This window comes from Rhinoraja longicauda, chromosome 33, assembly GCF_053455715.1.
Source record: "Rhinoraja longicauda isolate Sanriku21f chromosome 33, sRhiLon1.1, whole genome shotgun sequence".
In the NCBI taxonomy this organism is placed as follows: domain Eukaryota; kingdom Metazoa; phylum Chordata; class Chondrichthyes; order Rajiformes; family Arhynchobatidae; genus Rhinoraja; species Rhinoraja longicauda.
The window spans coordinates 6,374,891-6,397,504 of record NC_135985.1 but is presented as its reverse complement, the minus strand read 5'-3'; the positions used below and the strand labels follow the sequence as shown (position 1 = coordinate 6,397,504).

At 48.1% G+C, this 22,614-nt stretch overlaps 1 protein-coding gene across 1 annotated transcript in view; it reads left to right on the top strand.

Annotated features, from left to right (window-relative positions):
- The first annotated feature begins 653 nt into the window (after positions 1 to 653).
- Positions 654 to 22,614, top strand: part of atp8b4 (ATPase phospholipid transporting 8B4) — a 176,661-nt gene continuing 154,700 nt past the window's right edge. The window contains exons 1-2 of the mRNA XM_078427515.1: positions 654 to 966; positions 9,265 to 9,350. The gene's annotated coding sequence lies outside the window, so the exon portion shown is untranslated. The remainder of the gene's footprint in view (positions 967 to 9,264; positions 9,351 to 22,614) is intronic.

Below are 22,614 nucleotides of genomic sequence, written 5' to 3'. Positions count from 1 at the left end.
CTCGACCTCCTCCTCCTTCTCTCCCCCTCTCTCCCCCTCTCTCCCTCCTTCTCCCCCCCCTCTCTCTCCCCCTCTCCCTCCCTCTCTCTCCCTCCCCCCCTCTCCCTCCCCCCTCTCCCTCTCCCTCCCCCTCTCCCTCTCCCCCTCTCCCCTCCCTCCCTCTCCCCCTCTCTCTCTCCCCCCTCTCTCTCTCCCCCCCCTCTCTCTCCCCTCTCTCTCTCCCCCCCCCTCTCTCTCCCCCCTCTCTCTCCCCCCTCTCTCTCTCCCCCTCTCCCTCTCCCCCTCTCTCTCTCCTCCTCCTCCTTCTCTCCCTCTCCGGCTTCCCCTGACAGCCGGACTTTCTCAATATCTCCCCTTCCCTGCCCTGCCCTCCCTGCCACAGCGAGGAGACGGGACCCCACGGGGGTGGGAGGAGGAGGGGAGGAGGAGGAGGAGGAGGGGAGGGAGGGGAGGGGGAGGAGGAGGAGGGGAGGAGGAGGGGGGGAGGAGGAGGAGGAGGAGGGGAGGAGGAGGGGGGGAGGAGGAGGGGGGGAGGAGGAGAGGAGGAGGGGGAGGGGGGGAGAGTGTTGCATGTGTGGCTGGCTGCCTTGGGTCTGCTGTGGGTGTGGGGAGGAGAGAGGAGACTCGTTCACTTCCAGAGGAGGGCGGATGAGGCAGGAAATCCGCTCCAGCAATAGTGGAATTGCAAAGAGCAGTCTGCAAGTTATTTATTTTTGTCTTTGGTGGGGGTTTGCAAACAAGGGCCGCGAGTCTGGCTTGAAATGACCAGCGCGACGACTCGGATCATTAACTACTTGCTGGCTGCTGCGCTGAGAAGCCCCGGGGACTCGGACACAAGGCGCCTTGTGCACTCACCCTCTCCCTTGTGCACTCACCTCTCTCCCATTGTTTAAAGGTGGAAGCCCCTTGAAATCCGTCTGACTGGGGCAAGAGGAAAACCTCCCGTTGTTCAGCGGCTCCTGGCTGGTAAATATTGTCAACAGTTTCCCCTTCATCGTTGTGCGTTACTTACGAATGAGACCCACTCACTCCACTAGACCCAGAGTTAGGAAGTTTCTCTCGGGGTGGGTGAAATTTCCCCCATTTCGTTCCAGATTCCCAAATGTAAAAATCAGCCCCGACTTCAAGGGGGGGAGGGGGGGGGGGGAGGAAGGGGAGAGAGGTGGTTTGTTAATGGGGCGTTTGTGTGTGTGTGTGTGTGTGTTTAATAACACACCGCAGCAAAGATGTCATGAATACCACGACCACTTTACAATCCTTTGGAAGTTTGGAAACACCTCGGGTCGGATTTAGTGAAGGAGTCAGGCAGGCATTGGAGATAAAACTGAAAAAGGTCCCAAACTGATAGGTAGTCTGACCTGCTGAGTTCCTCCATGCACTTTGTGTTTTGGGCTGATTCACCCCTCCTGTTCTTACCCCCTTACTCTCCCTCCCCATCCCCTCTCCGCCCCCAAACCCTTTCCCCCCAAACCTCTCCCCCAAAGCCCTCTCTCCCCATCCCCTCTCCACCAGCCCTCTCCCCATCCCCTCTCCCCATCCCCTCACCATCCCCCGCCCACCCTCGCCCATCGCTCCCATCCCCCTCTCCCCATCCCCCTCCCCCATCGCCTCTACCCCCCCATCGCCTCTTCCCCCACCATCCCCTCTCCCCCCACCACCATCCCCTCTCCCCCCCACCATCCTCTCCACCCCATCCCCCTCTCCGCCCCATCCCCTCTCCGCCCCCCATCCCCTCTCCACCCCATCCCCTCTCCACCCCATCCCCTCTCCCCCATCCCCTCTCCGCCCCCATCCCCTCTCCGCCCCCCAATCCCCTCTCCCCTATCCCCTCTTCCACCCCCCATCCCTCTCCCCATCCCCTCTTCCTTCCTATCCCCCTCTTCCACCCCATCCCCTCTCCCCCATCCCCTCTCCGCCCCCATCCCCTCTCCGCCCCCCAATCCCCTCTCCCCTATCCCCCTCTTCCACCCCATCCCCTCTCCCCATCCCCTCTTCCTTCCTATCCCCCTCTTCCACCCCATCCCCTCTTCCCCATCCCCTCTCTCGTCCCCTGTCCCCCCCCTCCGCTCTCCCACCCTGAGCCACACTTACAAGCCGGTGTGACCTTCCCATGGCAACCCAGTGCCCCGCTTCCTGTGAACTACAGCCCCTATTCCTCAGGGAGGTCAGTGCTTGTCTCTGAGCTTTGGTCACCTGGTACGGAGGGGGGTGGGTGGGTTGGTGAGGGGGAGGGAGGGAGGGGGGGGGGGGGTTCTCCTTGTCGGATTGCTCCGGGGCCTGGATAAGATGGCCATTCACTGTGATGGTTGAGGGTTCTATTCTACCCGAGTCTACTGCCTGCCCCTCTTCCGGGCTGACACCCGTGCCCACGTTTCCCTGGAGTGGGAACGCGCGGTGTTACACGGGACTCTGGAGGCCTTCGTGAACGCTGGTCACGGCGTGGGCTCAAGTACGTCGTGGATAAGGCTGAGAGTGTTGTACGGTGATGGTCGATGTTGGCGAATTGTCCGGAACGGTGGCACAGTGGTAGAGTTGCTGCCTTACAGCGCCCAGAGATGCGGGTTCAATCCTAACGACAGGTGCTGCCTGTACGGAGTTTGTACGTTCTCCCTGTGACCGCGTGGGTTTCTCCGGGTGCTCCGGTTTCCTCCCACGTTCTAAGACGATAAGGTCTGTAGATTAATTGGATTCTGTAAATTGTCCCTGGTGCGTAGAATAGAACACAGTATACAGGGGATCGCTGGTCGGTGTGGACACGATGGGCCGAAGGGCTGTTTCCACACTGTATCTCTAAAACTAAAAAAAAACTAAAACTGCATGAATAGCTGTTTTGATTAATGCAGTATTTTGTAAACTGGATTTTGTAATAAGAGCTCGTTGTTAAGGACAAAGAGGTCAGAGCCTTCTGCCACCACCTCCTGGCCCATTCTCCCCTGCTCAACCCCCCCTCTCTGTTCTCAACACTCTCCTGATTGGGGGGGTCTTAGCTACAGAGAGACATCTAATTTTAGGGTTTGCATTAGAACTTAGAATTAATCGGAATACAACTGCCATACAACCCAAGATTTTTGTTATTGGGTGATGTTGAAGGAATAAGACCACAACTTAAAATGAATAAATGTCAGAAAGAATTTATAAAAATTGCATTAGCAGTAGCCAAAAAACTATCGCAGTTACTTGGAAATCAGATTCCTATTTAAGTATGGACCTTTGGAATAATGAAATTTCTAACTGTATCCCACTTGAAAAAATTACTTATAATTTAAGGAACAAATATGATACTTTTTTAAATATCTGGCGTCCTTATTTACAAAAGATGGGCCTATATATATAGAAGAATTGTTCATGAATTGTTCATGTTCTCAATGGTTCTTTTGGGAGAGATGTACATATATATACAGTTTATTCTGTTGGAATTCCATGGGGCGTGTGCAGGATCCCCAACACCCAGGCAATCTTTAATCTTTCTTTCTTTTCTCTTTTTTTCTTATTTGGGGTTAGTATAAGGGGGGGGGGGGGGGGTGGGGGTAAGGGTGGGAGGGTTTGTTTTCTAAAAAGTTCTGTAAAAATAAAAATAAATAAATTAAAAAAAAAAAAATTTAAATAAAAAAGAACTTAGAATTAGAATTAGGGCAGCACGGTGGCGCAGCGTTAGAGTTGCTGCCTTACAGCGAATGCAGCGCCGGAGACTCGGGTTCGATTCTGACTACGGGCGCCGTCTGTACGGAGTTTGTACGTTCTCCCCGTGACCTGCGTGGGTTTTCTCCGAGATCTTCGGTTTCCTCCCACACTCCAAAGACGTACAGGTATGTAGGTTAATTGGCTGGGCAAATGTAAAAATTGTCCCTAGTGGGTGTAGGATAGTGTTAGTGTGCGGGGATCACTGGGCGGCGCGGACTCGGTGGGCCGAAGGGCCTGTTTCCGCGCTGTATCTCTAAATCTAAATCTAAACTTGACAGATATTTGGAGGTTCCATTGCACGCTGTAATCTTACATACACCAGAAAACTATTCTCATTAAGACTAATAGACCATATCAGCTAGATAGTCTGTGAAAGTGCAGAATTGCTTGATGGCTTTTAACACAGAATCCATAGGGTGAACTAGCATGGATATTGCAAGGATGAGATGATGCCACAGATGCACTTTAATTGGCTTAACAGTGTCAACTCAACACCTTTTTACTGTGGTCTAAGCAATATTATTTTTAATTTCATTCCTACTTGATTTCAATGTGATGTGGTCCAGAAACCGCCTCCAAAGTGTTTCATTCCACCTTTTCATGGACAATTAATTATCCTTTTGCTGGAGGGGTAATCACAGCAGACTGTGACATCCCTTATGAATGAATGAATATTTTATTGTCACGTGTGTCAAACCACAGTGAAATTCTTTGCTTGCATACCCAAGGTATGCAAATAGTCGCCACATAAAGGGCGCTGCCAAAGTTACAAAGTATCCCACGCCTGTCCCCCTTTGTTCTCTCCCACCACCCACTCCCCCTCCCTCAGGGCGGTCTCTCCACGCCAGTCCTCCATTGTTCTCCCCCACCCCCCTCACGTCGGTCTCTCCACGCCAGTCCTCCATTGTTCTCCCCCACCCACCCCCCCCCCCACGGTGGTTTCTCCACACCAGGTGGCCTTTGTTCTCCCCCACCCCCCCCCCCTCAGGGTGGTCTCTCCACACCAGGTCCTCCATTGTTCTCCCCCCCCCCTCACGGTGGTCTCTCCACACCAGGTCCTCCATTGTTCTCCCCCCCCCTCACGTCAGTCTCTGCATGCCAGTCCTCCATTGTTCTCCCCCACCCCCCCCCTCACGGTGGTCTCTCCACACCAGGTCCTCCATTGTTCTCCCCCCCCCTCCCTCACGTCGGTCTCTCCACGCCAGTCCTCCGTTGTTCACACCCCCACCCCCCCTCACGTCGGTCTCTCCACGCCAGTCCTCCATTGTTCTCCCCCACCCCCCCCCCCCCACGGTGGTCTCTCCACACCAGGTCCTCCATTGTTCTCCCCCCCCCCCCCCCCCCACGGTGGTCTCTCCACACCAGGTCCTCCATTGTTCTCCCCCACCCCCCCCCCCTCACGGTGGTCTCTCATGCCAGTCCTCCATTGTTCTCCCCCCTCTCGGCGGTCTCCCCACACCGAGTCCTCCGACGTTCCTTCCTTTGTGACCGGAGCGATCTTGTACTTCACTTGGCAGCGTGAAGCAAAATATCTTGTCCCACTCTTGCAGAGTGAGCTTCTAAATATTCTATTTCCACTCTGTTGCTGGTTCTCACAGTCACACCTTCTTGTTTTGAGTAAATCTTCTCTTCGCATCCAAACATGGGGAAGCTTTTCCCAGCGTCGGAAGGAAGTGCAGTTGCTGGTTTAAACCAAAGATAGACACGAAAAGCTGGAGTAACTCAGCGGGGCAGGCAGCAACTCTGGAGAGAAGGGATGGGTGGCGTTTCAGGCCGAGACCCATCTTCAGACCTGTGTTGACTCTTGCAAAATTGTATGTTTGCTTTTGGGGGGAAAAAAAGATTGAGTGGGATATCACTCCTTCCTGCAAGAGTCGAAACTTGCCACTTCACAATAAACAGATACATTCCCCACTCGGGTTCCTTTCTGGTTTTAGTACGGTGTTGCTAAACTCTCCATGGCTTTGGCAGGGAACTTGTTGACGTGGAATTAAAAACATTACAGTGACGCAGCGGTAGAGTTGCTGCCTCACAGCGCCAGAGACCCGGGTTCGATCCTGACTACGGGTGCTGTCTGCACGGAGTTTGTACGTTCTCCCCGTGACCTGCGTGGGTTTTCACCGAGTGCTCCGGTTTCCTCCAAAAGACGTACAGGCTTGTAGGATAATTGGCTTCTATAAATTGTCCCTAGTGTGTGTGGGTTAGTGCTAGTGTACGGGGTGATCGCTGGTCGGCATGGAATCGGTGGGCTGGAGTGCCTGTTTCCACACTGTATCTCTAAACCAAACTTTAGGGTCGAGTGGTCTATCTTGTTCCTCTAGTATCTTTGCTCAGCACTGCAGCTTATGTTCCAGAGACAAAGTCCAATGTCTGCAATGGAGTCGAGGTGAAGGGACAGGACTCTAGCTAAGGGAAGTTATTTCATGACCTCAGAATCGAGAACCAGAGGACATAGGTTTAAGGTGAAGGGGGAAAGATTTAATACAAATCTCAGGGGTAACATTTTCACACAAAGGGTGGTGGGTCTATGGAACGAGCTGCCTGAGGAGGTAGTTGAGGCAGGTACTATTGCACCGTTTAAGAAACAATTAGACAGGTACTTGGATAGGACAGGTTTGGAGGGATAAGGGCCAAATGCAGGCAGGTGGGACAAGTGTAGAAGGGGCATGTTGGTCGGTGTGGGCGAGTTGGGCCGAAGGGCCTGTTTCCATGCTATGACGCTATGAATCCTTTGAACAAAAGTTCACCATCCTCAATTTTATTTGATCCAGTCTTTTGTGTGAATAAGTTCCTAGCTTTCACATCCTAATGTGAACAAGTCTCTATAGATATTATGCCGGGCTGCACTAATTAATATCATGTCCTCTTTGTTCTGAGTTCTCGCACCAGAGGACATTTTTTTCCATCTAATTTCTTTTTTATTTCCAACATCTGAATTGGATCAACCATGAATGTTCTGAAAGTGAGAGTTTTGGCTGTTCCTAATGTTCACGATTTAAGCCCTGTTATGATCCGAGCGAAACTCCATTGAACCCATGCCAAGAGCAATGTATCTTTCGAGGTACAGTGCCCAGAACTCAAAGTAGAGTTCCATTCATGGGCAGAACAGAGTTTAGTTGAGTTTAGTTGGGTTTAGTTGAGTTTAGTTGGGTTTAGTTGAGTTTAGTTGGGTTTGATTTAGTTTAGACACAGCACGGAAACAGGCCCTCTGAACCACCAAGTCCACGCCGACCAGTGATGCCCATACACTAGCACAACCCTACGCACTAGGGCAGTTTAGATTTTTTTTTGCCAAAGCCAATTAACCTGCAAACCCGCACGTCTTTGGAGTGTGGGAGGAAACCGGAGTGCCCAGGGAAAACCCGAGCGGTTACAAGGGGGAGAACGTACAAACTCCGTACAGACAGCAGGCGTGGTCAGGATTGAACCCGGGTCTCTGGTGCTGTAAGGCAGCAACTCTACCGCTGTGCCACCATGCCACCCTCGTAGGTTACAGGTGAAGGGTCAATACGATGAGAACATCATTTCCTCCCTTTAAAATTCACCTTTTATATTATAAACTAAATAAAGCAGAATCCGTAGAACAAACAGATCAAATTCCTCCCAAGACTTTTGGGGCCTAAATTCAAAGTGTTAGTGTAACTGTGGTAACTTGTTTCCCCCCTGCAGATGAAGGCTTTGATTTGCTGGTTGCACAGGTTATTTGAGTATGTGCATGAAATGGGATGAATCATTTGCAAAGTGTGCTGATTCCAGCATAAACAAGGGTTTGGGTTGATTCAGGGTCAGGCGTTTCCTTAATGTTCTTTGGTAAAAGGCAGTGTCTAGTTTAAATGACTGACTTATTCAGTTGGACTACATTTATTGTTGTAATAGGCCAGGAGTGAACTTTTGCCCTTATTAACTTAAAAAAAAAAAACTATTCTTAGCCCAATTACTAAATAAGAAAACTTATAACACTCATCAAAAAAATAATCGGAGTGCTTAGTAACCCGAGGGGCAAATTTTCACTCAATGGGTGGTGGAAAATGGAATGAGCTGCTGGAGGAGGTAGTCGAGGCAGGTAGAATTAATAATATTTAAAATACTCTTGGACAGGTACATGGATATGAGAGGTTTGGAGGGATTTGGGCCAAATGCGAGCAAATGGGACTAGCTTAAATGAGGTATCTTGGTCGGCATGGATGACGTGGGCCGAAGGGCCTGTTCCTGTGCTGTATGACTATGACTAATATATGCTGATATCTCTAGTGTAGACTGTAATAAATGGTGTTCCTACAAAGCTACCAAAAGCATCTACAAACCTCTTGCACATCTGTCTATCCGTTGACTAATTTTGGACTTTTTTTCTGCATCATAGTTGGCATTGAGGAGTTGGGCCGAAGGGCCTGTTTCTGTGCCTTCCTATGACTTTATAGTTAAAGTAAGGAACAACTTTTAGCATTAAAAGACAATATTTTACTCCGTCTCCATAAAGTGCTGCAGACATTGATGTGGCATGGTGGCGCAGTGGTAGAGTTGCTGCCTCACAGCGCCGGAGACCCGGGTTCAATCCTGACTACGGGTGTTGTCTGTACAGAGTTTGTACGTTCTCCCCATGACCTGGTGGGTTTTCTCCGGGATCTCTGGTTTCCTCCCACACTCCAATGACGTACAGGTTTGTAGACTAAGTGGCTTGGTTATATTGTCGATAGTCCCTAGTGTGTGCAGGATAGTGTTAACGTGCGGGGATCACTGGTCGGCGCAGACTGGGTGGGCCGAAGGGGCTGTATCTCTAAACGAAACATTGCATCCTCCCAAGGGACACACAAGCATGGACAAGAGCCAAACACAAAGTTGCTGTAACAACTCAGCGGGTCAGGCAGCATCTGTGAAGGGAAGTGGACAGACAACGTTTCGGGTTGGGACCCTTCTTCTGATGTCTGCCCGTGCCTTTCCGTGCTGATCTTTAAACGAAGCTAAAAGTGATGGCGGAACTCAGCGGGTCAGGCAGCATCTATGGAGGGAACAGCAATCTTCAGAAGGGTCCTGCACCGAAACATCATCTGCCCCTTCCCTGCACAGATGCTGCCTGACCCATTGAGTTCCTCCAGCACTTTGTGTTTTGCTCATGATTCCAGCATCTGCACTTTCCTATATTTCCAGGCGTGGAGAGGTCTAGTTTAGTTTAGTTGGGAGATACAGTGCGGAAACAGGCCCTTGGGGCCGACCAGCGATCCATGCACATTAACACTATCCTACACACACTAGGGACAATTTTTACATTTACCAAACCAATTAACCTACATGCCTTTGCGTCTTTGGAGTCCGGGAGGAAACTGAAGATCTCGGAGAAAACCCACGCAGGTCACAGGGAGAACGTACAAACTCCGTACAGACAGCACCCGTAGTCGGGATCGAACCCGGGTCTCCGGCGCTGCATTCGCTGTAAGGCAGCAACTCCACCGTGACCGCCCACAATGTCAGTGCAAGAGATTGGGTTAATTCAAAAGCATTAGGCATTTCATTTCTAAAATATGAATCTTTTGGAAGGAAAGTTTTAGATTTCCTGTCATTCACAGATTTCTCTTCTCCTCCATGCAGCCACAAAGCTGGGATCAATCGCGGTCAGTGACGTTACCCAGTGCCTGTTGGCATGTCACCATTGCAAAGTTATATCTTCCACTCTGGTAAGTCTTTGCCAAGTTTTTGGCATGTTTTGAAGCGATTTTACAAAGTGATGGAAACCATCCAGTGTTTAAGTGCAGGACTGATTGTGCTCCATTCATTTATTCAATATGATTAACACATATCTATATATATATATATATATATATATAAAACGCTGCACATTGGATACCTTCTCGCCTCCCATGGTGAAGTGACGTGGCTGGTCATGGATGGAGGTTGTAAAAACTTTCATGAAACTTCATGGTCAAACGACACTTTAGCTTCTGTTCACCAGCGACACCAGGTGTAACGACGGCTGTTGAGAGGATTTTAGAACGGCACACAGATATGCAGGAAATGGAGGGATATGGATCACATGCAAGCAGATGAGACTAGTCTATCTTGACGTTATGTTCAGCACGGATATTGTGGGCTGAAGGGCCTGTACTGGTTGTAAGACACAAAATGCTGGAGTAACTCAGCGGGTCGGTCAGCATCTCTGGAGAAAAGGACTATTGTATGTTCTATGTTAACACCAAGTCACAGGCTTCATCTCTGTCTGGCCGAGAACACTTTGTCCTGTTCTGTTATTGGAGTCAAGACAAGGAGAATTAGGAGGCTGAGGTGAAATGCAGCCAGCTTGGTTGGGCAGGAATACCTCTGTATCGTTAGTTTTGTTTATAAAAAGCACACGGGAAGAACTATGGAGGAGAAATAAGGAACTGCAGGTGCTGGTTTAGAAAAAAAAATTTGATGGCGTCACAGTGGTGCAGCGGTAGAGTTGCTACCTTTCTGCGCCAGAGACCCGGGTTCAATCCTGACTACGGGTGCTGTCTGTACGCAGTTTGTACGTTCTCCCCGTGACCGTGTGGGTTTTCTGTGGGAGCTCCAGTTTCCTCCCACATTCCAAAGACGTACAGATTTGTAGGTTAATTGGCTTCAGTAATACTGTAAATTGTTCCTAGTGTGTGTAGGATAGTGTAAATGTACGGAGTGGTCGCTGGTCAGCGTGTACTCGGTGGGCCGAAGAGCCTGTTTCTGCGCTCTATCTGTATCGTCTAAAGTAAAGTCTAAATGCTCTGGACCTGTACTCTCCAGAGCTCAGAAGGATGAGGGGGGAATCTCATTGAAACCTACTGAATAATGAAAGGCCTGGATAGAGTGGATGTGCAAAGGATGTTTCCAGTCATGGGAGAGTCAAGATCCATATGGCACAGCCTCAGAATAAAAGGTCGTATCTTTAGAATGGAGATGAGGAGGAATTTCTTTAGCCAGAGGGTGGTGAATCTGTGGAATTCATTGCCACCGGCGGCTGTGAAGGCCAAGTCAGTGGGTTTTTTTAAAGCGGAGAATGAAAGGTTCATGATTAGTAAGTGTTTCGAAGGTTACGGGGAGATGGCAGGAGAATGGGGCCTAGAGAGGGAAGAATAGATTAGACGTGATCGAATGGCGGAGTAGACTCGATGGGTCAAATGTCCTAATTGTGCTCTATGTCTTAAGGTCTTATGGTCTAGAAAGACACACGGTGCTGGAGTAACTCAATCGAGTACAGTACTCAATCGAGAAAATGGCGGCGCTGCCCTAGCAGCTGCGGCTTACCTGCAATCCATTTGTCTTTTGTGTTTTTTGTTGTTTTTTGTCTTGATTGTCGTGTGTAGATGTGATGTAGTGTTTATTGTGGTTGTGTACTCTGTGCGTGGGGGGGGGGGGGAATGTAAAACTGTATCTTCCGAACGGAGACCCGACCTTTGTTTTCTGGGTGGTGTCTCCGTTCCCACTGCGGCCTACCATCGGCCAAACACCTGGAGCTGGCGGCCTCCAGCTGGGACCACCTGGGGCTCTGGTTCACAGAGCCCGCGGACCGGACTTACCATCTGCGGAGCTGGCTGCCTTCGGAGGCTGTGGTGGCGCTGCGGGAGCGGCTGCGACTCGCCTTCGGAGGCTCCGGGGGCTTCGGCCGCGGGCCGCGTGGATATCGGAAGTTCGCAGCCCCCTGGGAGGGGGCCGACGTCGGGAGCTCCGGCAGCGGCAGCGTCTTCGCCCGCCCCGGATTGCGGGGCTTGGGTCGGCCTGCCGTGGACCTTTCACCGTCTGGCGCGGCCTGGAACGTGGCAACTTCAACAGCCTGACTGCGGAAGAAGACGGCAGGGGAAGAGAAAAGACATTCTGGCCTTCCATCACAGTGAGGAGGTGACTGGAGGAGACTCACTGTGATGGATATTTCTTTTTTTTGTTTTCTGTTGGTTTGTGATTGTGTGTGAAATTGCTTATTTTTATTGTTCTTATTTCTGGACTGTGGGTGACCTTTCATTTCACTGCACATCTTGTATGTGTATGTGACAAATAAACTTGACTTGACTTGTCAGCGGGCCAGGCAGCATCTCTGGAGAACATAGGTGACGTTTCGGGTCAGGACCTTTCCTCAGACTTGAGCAATACTGGCCTCCAGTGGGATGGTGGGAAAAAAGCTACATAGAACCATGAACCTTTGGCCGCGAGCAAACTCAGGGGAATTCAAGTCTCATGAATTGAGGGACTTTGTAGAAGAGTGCAACAGGGTAGCGGCACTGGAACGTGATAAGAAGGAAAGTTAAAACCCATTAAATGTGTAGGAAGGAACTGCAGATGCTGGTATACACTGAAGGTAGACACAAAATGCTGGAGTAACTCAGCGGGACAGGCAGCACCTCTGTAGAGAAGGAATGGGTGATGTTACGGGTCGAGACCCTTCTTCAGACTGAAAGTAGAGGTGGGGAAAGGTGGGGTACAATGAGATCCCCCTCAAGTCACTTTTGGGAAAAAAATCACTTGGACAAATTATTTTAAGCAATGATATTTGGAATTGTTCCTCAATTACAATGATTGGTGGCATGCTTGAGTGGTATGACCGGTCAGAAGTTAATTGCTGGTCACGGGTACTAAAGACGCTGTACGGTCACAGTAGTGCATTGCACTCTGCCCATGACCTCCTTCATGCTGTTGAGAGTGGATTGAATTGCAGAAGCAAAGTGTGACATTCTGACGTAACCAGACAGACGTTACCAGGTGGGGATCAATTTCAAGGCAAATAGTCTTTTTCTTAATGTGGATCAAAAGGGCTCAATAGAATCAGACCAACAGACATTGGAGCATAATTAGGCCATCGAGTCTGCTCCGCCATTCAATCATGGCTGATCTATTTTTCCCCCTCAACCCCACTCTCCTGCCTTCTCTCTGTGACCCTACGACACCCTAATCAATAATCTATCAATCTTGCTTTAAAAATACCCAATGACGGCCTCCACAGCCATCTATGGCAACGAATTCCACAGATTCACCATTCTCGGGCTCAGAAAATTATTCGTCATCTCCATTTCAAAGGTATGACCTTTTATTTTGAGGCTGTGCCCTCTGGTCCTAGACTCTCCCACTACTGGAAACATCCATTCCATGTCCACTCGTATCTCGGCCTTTCATTATCTGGTAGGTTTCAATGTGGTCCCACCTCATCCTTCTGAATTCCAGCGAGTACAGGCCCAGAGCCTTCAAACTGTCCTCGTATGTTAACCGGAGGTTCACCTGCACCTCCTCCAACCTCATCTATTGTATCCGCTGCTCTAGGTGTCAACTTCTTTACATCGGCGAAACCAAACGCAGGCTCGGCGATCGTTTTGCTCAACACCTTCGCTCAGTCCGCCTTAAGCAACCTGATCTCTCGATGGCTGAGCACTTCAACTCCCCCTCCCACTCCCAGTCTGACCTTTCTGTCATGGGCCTCCTCCAGTGCCATAGTGAGGCCCACCGGAAATTGGAGGAACAGCACCTCCTATTTCGCTTGGGCAGCTTGCTGCCCAGCGGTATGAACATTGACTTCTCCAACTTTAGATAGTTCCTCTGTCCCTCTCTTCCCCTCCCCCTTCCCAGTTCTCCCTCTATCTTCCTGTCTCCACCTATATCCTTCCTTTGTCCCGCCCACCTGACATCAGTCTGAAGAAGGGTCTCGACCCAAAAAGTCACCCATTCCTTCTCTCCAGAGGTGCTGCCTGACCTGCTGAGTTACTCCAGCATTTTGTGAATAAATACCTTCGATTTGTACCAGCATCTGCAGTTATTTTCTTACACTCGTATGTTAACCCAGTCATTCCACAGATCGTTCTCGTAACCCCCCCATTGGAACCTCACAGCCAGCACATCCTTCCCCAGATATGGGGCCCAAACCCGCCCAGATATGGGGCCCAAACCTGCTCGCAATATATGCCAAGTGTGGCCTCACCAATGCCCGATGAAGCCTCAGCATTACATCCTTGCTTTTAAATTCTAGTCTTCTCAAAATGAATGTTAGCTTTACATTTGCCTTCCTTACCGCCAACTCAACTTGCAAATGAACCTTTTGGGAATCCTGTGGCAGCACTCCCCAGTCCCTTTGCACCTCCGATTCATTTATCTGTTTCATTTAATCATCGTCTACCAGTACACAGCCCTGCAAATTGCTGTTGATAAAACCTGCTGTGATATCAGGAGGCATAATTTGCCACCTCAGATATTTGACCCTGGCGAATGTCTTGTGCCATTTGAAATTGGTTTGCTTACAAGTCAAACTGTAACCGTAAGCCTCGGTGTTACAGTATGACATTTACGTTGATAAGAGAGCTTCTAGTGTCAACCGGAACAATTAATATAATTAAAATCGGAATATAATTAAAATTTACTTTCCAAGAAGATTCAATGTAGTTGAGAAGATTGAATGTAAGATTCAATGCAGTTTCACAATAACACATTTCAAAGTCTCCAGAGGAACCCAAGACACTGCAGATGCTGGAACCTTGAGAAAAAAACAAAGTGCTGGAGGAACTCGGGGGGGGGGGGGGGGGGGGGGTGTCAGGCAGCATCTGCAGAGGGAATGGACGGGCGATATTTTGGGTTAAAATGTAGAAACAAAGCTGCTGATGCTGGTTTATACCAAAAATAGGCACAAAGTGCTGGAGTAACCCAACGGGTCGAACAGCATCTCCGGAGAAAAAGGATGGACGAAGTTTCGGGTCGGGACCCTTCTTCTGAGGATAGAAGAACCTAGAGGCGGCAAAATGGCGGCACTGCCCTAGCAGCTGCGGCTCACCTGCGGTCCATTTGTCTTTGTGTTTTTGTTGTTTTTTTTGGTCTTAATTGTAGTTGTGATGTGGTGTTTTTGTGTTTGTGTGTTTGTGTACTATGTGTGTATGTGGGGGGGAGGGGGAAACTGTAACATTGTAAATATGTGTCCCTTCCGAACGGAGACCCGACCTTTGTTTTCTGGGTGTTGTCTCCGTTCCTGCTGCGGCCTACCATCGGCCCAACTCCTGGAGCTGGCGGCCTCCAGGGCTCTGGTTCGCAGAGCCCGCGGATCGGACTTATCACCACCGGAGCCGGCCGTCTTCGGAGGCTGCGGGAGCGGCTGCGACTCGCCTTAGGCTCGGGCCGCGTGGATGCCGACATCGGTAGCTCCGGCAGCGGCAGCGGGTTCGCCCGCCCCGAATCGCGGGGCTTGGGTCGCGGACATTTCACCGTCCGGCGCGGCCTAAGATATGCCGCGGGATATTTCTCTGCTGGGCGGGGGCTTCAATGTCGGGAGCCATGACCGCCCCGACGTGCAGCAACAGCGGCAGCAGCGTGTTCGCCCGCCCCGGATCGGACTTATCATCGGCGGAGCCGGCCGTCTTCGGAGGCTGCGGGAGCGGCTGCGACGCGACGCGCCTTGGGCTTGGCCCGCTGTGGACCGTCCGGTGCGGCCTGCAACCACAACAACCTGACAGCGGGAGAAGGGAAAGACATTGTGGCCTTCCATCACAGTGAGGAGAGGACTGGAGGAGACTCACTGTGATGGATGTTTCTTTGATGGATGTTTCTTTTTTTGTGTGTTTTTGGGGTTGGGTGGTTTGAGTGCCTGTTTGATGCTTTTATTGTTGGACTGTGTTTTTGGTTTTTTTTTTTGGGGGTTGTGTAATTTGAATGCCTGTTTAGCGCTTTTATTGTTGGACTGTGTTTTTGGGGGTTTTGGGGTTGTGTGATTTGAATGCCTATTTAATGCTTTTATTGTTGGACTGTGTTTTTGGGGGTTTTTGGGGTTGGGTAATTTGGGTGCCTGTTTAGTGCTTTTATTGTTGAACTGTGTTTTTGGGGGTGTAATTTTGATGCTTATTTAATGCTTTTGTTGTTGGACTGTGGGTGATTGAATTAACATTTTGTTCAAGATGGCCGCGCCGTTGTGTTTGGCTGCCTGCCACTATCATATATCATATCAATACAGCCGGAAACAGGCCTTTTCGGCCCACCAAGTCCGTGCCGCCCAGCGATCCCCGTACATTAACACTATCCTACACACACTAGGGACAATTTTTACATTTTACCCAGCCAATTAACCTACATACCTGTACGTCTTTGGAGTGTGGGAGGAAACCGAAGATCTCGGAGAAAACCCACGCAGGTCACGGGGAGAACGTACAAACTCCTTACAGTGCAGCGCCCATAGTCAGGATCGAACCTGAGTCTCCGGCGCTGCATTCGCTGTAAAGCAGCAACTCTACCGCTGCGCTACCGTGCCGCCCACACTGTATGTTTCTTTTTTTTCCTAGTCAGATGTGCAGCACTTTGGTCAACGTGGGTTGTTTTTAAATGTGCTATACAAATAAATTGACTTGACTTGACTTGACTAGAGGTCATACCACTCATCTCCCCCTCCCTGACTCTCAATCTGATGAAGGGTCATGACCCAAAACGTCACCCATCCTTCTCTCCAGAGTTGCTGCCTGACCCGCTGAGTTACTCCAGCATTTTGTGTCAATCTTTGATGTAAACCAGCATCTGCAGTTCCTTCCTACACAAAAATCTTTTGAATGTTAAGCCACCTCTTGCGTCACTGTGAAAAGTAAAGTGTGCAGATTGTGATACGCGATGGGTTAATTACGAGGGAGAATGATTTCCTTGTAAGGTCAAAGTCAGCATTTTAAACATCACTTCAGTACTTCAGAATTTAGTGCCGAGCTTTCTAACTTTCTGTGACTGACTTACCTCGTTAACGGAAAATAATTTGTGTTTCTTAGTTAAATTGTAGCTAAATAGGAATTCTGTTCAAACTCATTAATTCGGGAACTTTTTTAAACTATAACCTGCCAGCATTGTCTTTGGTGATATATTGTAGGATTGGATATGTTTAATGTAATTACATTAAAGGTTTTGCCCTCTGAGGTGATTAGACAATTGGAAATATTGATATTCAAGTAAAAATTGAAGTGAATGACTGAGAGGCACAATATGTTGGCTTACTGTTATAAATTAGCTCGGTTGTAAAAGGCAATGGTTGAAGGTATAAGATTGTTTCTGAGATTGGAAGCCTGTGACCAGTGACTTGGGAACCTAAGATTTGTCAAATAATTCGTAATCTCGGCTTGATGAGTGGATTCTTGCAGAGGCACATTGGCCTTTATCAGTCAGAGTATTGAGTGTAGATGTTGGGAGGTCATGTTACAGTTAGATAAGACATCAGTGAGGCTGCTTTTAGAATATTGTGTTCAGTCTTCGTCACCAAGTTATAGGAGAGATTGAAAGGGTTCAGAGAAGATTTACCAGGATGTTGCCAGGACTCCAGCGACTGAGCCATAGGGAGAGGTTGAGAAGGCTAAGGCTTTATTCCTTGGCGTGCATGAGGATGAGGGGCGATCTTATAGAGGTGAACAAAATCATGAGGGGAATAGATCGGGTAGATGCACAGAGTTTCTTGCCCAAAGTGGGGGAATTGAGAACCAGAGGGCATAAGTTTAAGGTGAAAGGGGTAAGATTTTATAGGAATCTGAGGGGTAACTTTTTCACACAAAGGGTGGTAAGTATATGGAACGAGCTCCCAGAGAAGGTAGATGAGACAGGTACTATCGCAACATTTAAGAAGCAATTAGATAGGTACACGAATTGTACAGTTTAGAGGGATGTGGGCCAAATGCAGGCAAATGGGTCTAGTGTAGATGGGACATGTTGGTCGGTGTGGGCAAGTTGGGCTGAAGGGCCTATTTCCACGTTGTATGACTCTATGAGTCATAGAGCTGTACAGCATTGAAAGAGGCCCTTCAGCCCACCTTGTCCACTCCAGCCCATTGGCACATTGAACTATTTATCTATCTGCCCGAAAGTCTTTAAAAAAATAAGTTAACACGTAACATGAAGATTGAAGAGGAGGGCAGTCTTCAATTAAAGAATAGGCACCTGTCCATTCCCTCCACAGATGCAGCCTGACCCGCTGAGTTCCTGCAGCACTTTCTGTTTTGCACACAGCCAAAGAAAATTAATGCGCCACTAAACGCTTCCATTAATCCATTTGGACTCAACCTACCAAAGTTATTCCCTAAACAAGACTTAAAGCACTGGAGTAACTCAGTGGGCCAGTCTGCATCTCTGGAGAACATGTTGAGGTGACATTTCAGGTCGAGACCCTTTTTCAGAAACAAAGACATTCCCTTTGTTCCAGCCTTCCCTCCCTTCCCCTTTCCCTGGAACTGAAAACAAATATTTTTTTCTCTCCTTTGCAATTCTGACGATGGATCTGGAACCTGAATCATTTCCCTTTCCACAGATGCTTCCGAAAGTGCTGTTTTCCATCGTTTTCTGTTTTTATCATATGCTATGATTGCACTGTAAACGGTGTTCAGGACATTCAGCAGCTCGTCTGTGAATGACTATTGAAGAGAGATTGGATAAGCTGACGAAGTGTGTAGGAGAGAGCTGTAGATGCCGGTTTACACCGAAGGTAGACACGAAATGCTGCAGTAACTCAGCGGGACAGGCAGCATCTCTGGAGAGAAGGAATAGGTGACGTTTCGGGTTGAGACCCTTCTTCTCGACCAAAACGTCACCCATTCCTTCTCCCCAGAGATGCTGCCTGTGCCGCTGAGTTACCCTGGCATTTTGTGTCTTATCTCTTGGATAAGCTGAGCTTGTTTTCATTGAAGAGGAAAAGGTTGGAGGGTGGGTGATCTGATTGAGGGATGTAAACTCCTGAGGAGCACGGATAAGGTAACTTCTCTCATTAGCAGAGGTGAATATAACCAGAGGGCATAGGTTTACTGCAAGGAATACGAGATTTTGATGGAATTTGAGAAAGGATTCTTCAATCCAGAGGAGAGTTCAAATCTGGAATGCATTGCCTGAAGGATACTGGAGACAGGTGCTCTAACATCATTTTAAGAAGTATCTAAAACACTAAGCCAGTGAAGACTGTAGGCCAGGTGCCAGAAAACATTAATAGCATGGATAGTTAATTGATAGAAGACATGAGTACTCTGGACCGAGGGACTGCTCTCTGAATTTGTGATTCTATAAACATCAGTGGCAGTGAAGCATCTTTGCTGGTTTCATGACATTCTGATAGAAGTCACCAATATTTTTCAGTTACAAAATGTAAACAATACTTAACACAGGTGTGGCTGTTTCTGTTTCTGTTTCTGTTTCTTATCAAGGGTAGGAAAAACAAAAGTGCAGATGCTGGTTTAAATCGAAGGTAGACACAAAATGCTGGAGTAACTCAGCGGGTCAAGAAGGGTCCCGACCCGAAACGTCACCCATTCCTTCTCTCCCGAGATGCTGCCTGACCCGCTGAGTTACTCCAGCATTTTGTGTCTTACCAAGGGTCCTTTGCTCAGTGTTAACATTGTAAAACATTGCATCTAGTATTGTTGGTTCATTAGTTGGTAAACCCAGGCACTGAAAGTGGAAGCTGCAGTGTGAGATAAGACGAAGTTTCATTGATAGTTTGCCATGGGTAACGGTATAGGAAGCCGAGAGACCAGATGGTAGAAATATTTATCAAAGGTTTCGACAGCAAAACTGTTTGCGTTGCCAGTTGGAATGAGGTCTAGAGGGCACAAAAATAAGCTGATTGACAAAAGAACCAAGTGTAACATGGGGAAAATCTTCTCCATGCAGCGAAATAGTCATAATTTGGAATTTATTTATTGGAAAGGAAACTGGTTCAGAGGTTGCTTTGGAAGGAAGCTGGATAAACTTTATTTGTCCTCCCAACCTTACAACATACTCCATGACTTGGTGGAACATCAAGTTTTCAATCTTATCATTGTTTACATTTTAATATATCTCGGGCACTTTTCTATTCAGCAGGATAACTAAACCACAAACATTCTTGAGAAATCATAGAGTTGACCTCCTCTAAGCTGCTCCCCCAAGTTGATTCCACCATTTGAAAGAAGCCTTGTGTAAATCTGCATTCGCTTTCTGCTGCGTGGTTTCTGAACAGATGTACAATGGCTGAAGTGTTTAAGAAAGAGGCTGCACAAATAAAAAATGGCAATGCTGAAATCTTGAGCAAAGCAGAATTGGTGCAGCGGTAGAGCTGCTGCCTCACAGGGTAATTGGCCTCTCTAAATTGCCCCTAGTATGTGGACACGAAAGTGGGATAATGAGTGCGAATGGGCGGCATGAACTTGGTGGGCTGAAGGGCCTCTTTCCATGCTGTGCCTTTAAGCTAAACCACAAGTTCTGGAGGAACTCAGTGGATCAGGCAGCACCTGTGGAGGGAACAGCAGTCTGAAGAAGGGTCCTGCCCTGAAACGTCATCTGTCCATTCCCTCCACAGATGCTGCCTGACCCGCTGAGTTCTTCCAGCACCTTTGATGTGTTTTAAGAAACTAATTTATTCTTTTCTACATTTCAAGAAGCCTACAGGTTTTCTGTATTGAGAAGGTAAAATGCTAAAACCTTAATATTTGATTTGTCCTTCATTATCATTTAATTACTTTGCTGATTAAACTGTATTCTATTTTCTTTCTACTCTGCTCGAGTTAAATGTGTGTACACAAGATATGTTTACACTAGATGTGAAGGCCATTTCATCTCTAGATGTTAACTTGTCTATCAGAGCAGCTTAATTTCTATTTGACACTCTTTTAAACATTAAAACAACTTGAAGGATTATAAGTTTTGAGGTTATTTTCTGATATTAAAAAATATTCGTAAGTGGACACTTTCTCCTTAATAGTATTTGGCATTTCCGTGTTACTTTAGATTTTAGAGATACAGCGCAGAAACGGGCCCTTCGGCCCATCGAGTCCGTGCCGACTGGCGATACACTAGCATTATTCCTACAAAATTTACAATTTTCAGAAGACAATTAACCTACTAACCTGTGCGTCTTTGGAGTGTGGAGGAAAGCGGACCATCCAGAGAAAACCCACGCAGGTCACGGGGAGAACGTACAAACTCCGTACAGGCAGCACCTGTAGTCCGGATCGAACCCGGGTCTCTGGCGGCGTAAGGCAGCAACTCTACCGCTGCGCCACCGTGCCGCCCGCATTAGCTCTTCCGAATGACGTCTGATGGTCTTTTCTGAACAAAAACATTTAACGGAAGATGAAGCTGTTAAAATTGATTGGCAAAGTTCATAAGAACAGGACAACTAGGAGATTATTGCAACCTCAGGGGACGTAGATTTATTTTTCATTGAAGAAGGTGATATAATTGTGTTTTCAGCAGCCTGCCTGTTTAGCCTCATTGTCTCATTATGTTGAGAACTTTTGCTTCAAATATAATGCCAGAATATCGTGCTGATAGAACATGGACCAATAGAACATTGAGCCACAATGCGTGTGCCGAAGATCACACCAACTTGAACTAATCTGCTGTGGCTGCCTCTGTATCCCCTCATTTCCTGTGTGCCTAAATAAAAGCCACTTACTCACCACTATCGTATCCTCCTCTCCCACCACCCCTGGTCGAGCTTGCCAGGCACTCGCCACCTTATATGTGCATTGACTGAAAAATACTTTTAAGTACTTGAAAAAATAACAAAATTAAAGGACATTATAAGTGATAGGAGCAGAATGTGGCCATTTGGCCCATCAAGTCTACTCTGCCATTCAATCATGGCTGATCTATCTTTCCCTCTTAACCCCATTCTCCTGCCTTCTCTGCATAACCCGTGCTAATCAAGAATCTCTTTATCTCTGCCTTAAAAGTATCCATTGACTTGGCCTCCACAGCCTTCTGTGGCAATGAATTCCACAGATTCACCACCCTCTGACTAAAGAAATTCATCCTCATCTCCTTGCTAAAGGAGCGTCCTTTCATTCTGAGACTATGACCTCTGGTCCTGGACTCTCCAGTTAACATACATCTCGACTCCAGTTGATGTTCAGTCAGGGTTAGCGACCCTGTCTAACTTTCTGGGGTTGTGCTATGCTTCTGGTGTGACGTTGAGAGGGAAGTTACCGCATCCTGTCTCTCAGCTCAGAAGATTGTTGCTCCAAGACTGGGATTAAGTTTGGGTCCATTGCTATTTGTCATCTATATCAATAACTTGGTTGAGAATGTACATTTGCATGATTAGAAAATTTGCTGGTGACACTAACAGTGAAGTTGGTTGTCAAAGCAGGATCTTACTCAGTTGGACAGGTGGGCTGAGGAATAGGTAATGGAATTTAATACTGAGAAATGTGAGGTGTTGCATTTTGGGGTCTGACATCGGAAGGACCTAGACAATAGACAATAGACAGTGAATGGCAGGGCCCTGGGGAGTGTTGTAGAGCAGAGGAATCTAAGAGTGCAGATGCATGGTTCCTTGGAAGTGGATCACAGACAGATAGGATGGTCAAGGAGGCATTCGGCACATTGACCTTCATCCATCAGAGTATTGAGTGTAGAAGTTGGGAGGTCATGTTACAGTTGTATAAGACATTGGTTATGCCACATTTAGAGTTCTGTTTTGGTCACCATGTTATAGGAAAGATGTTGTCAAGGTTGAAAGAGTTCAGAGATGATTTACCAGGATGTTGCCAGGACTCGAGGGTTGAGACACAGGGGGAGGTTAAGCAGGCTAGGAGGACAGGAGGTGATGTGTACAAAATCATGAGAGGAAGTCAGATAAACGCACAGCCTTTGCCCAGAGGACATAGGTTTAAGGGGGTGGGGGGAAGGACTTAATGATTTTGCATGCTTATGGTAGAAGCTGTTTTCAGGGAGTTATATTTTGGGGAGGATTAAAAGCCCTAGATAGCTTATCAACACTAATTCTGTTGTTAAAGATACTGTAATGAGTTTGGCAAGAATTGCCTTTTTTATTGAGCTGTTTGAAATGAAATTCAAAGGCATCTGATATTCAAAGGATCAGGCAGCATCTGTGAAGGCGGAGAAAGGTTGCGGTTTTGGGGCCGTGCCCTGATGCAGGGTCTCGAACAGAAACATCAACCATCCTCCCATCTCTTGTGGCACGGTGCCACAGCGGATGAGTTGCTGCCTTACAGCGCCAGAGACCCGGGTTCGATCCCGACCACG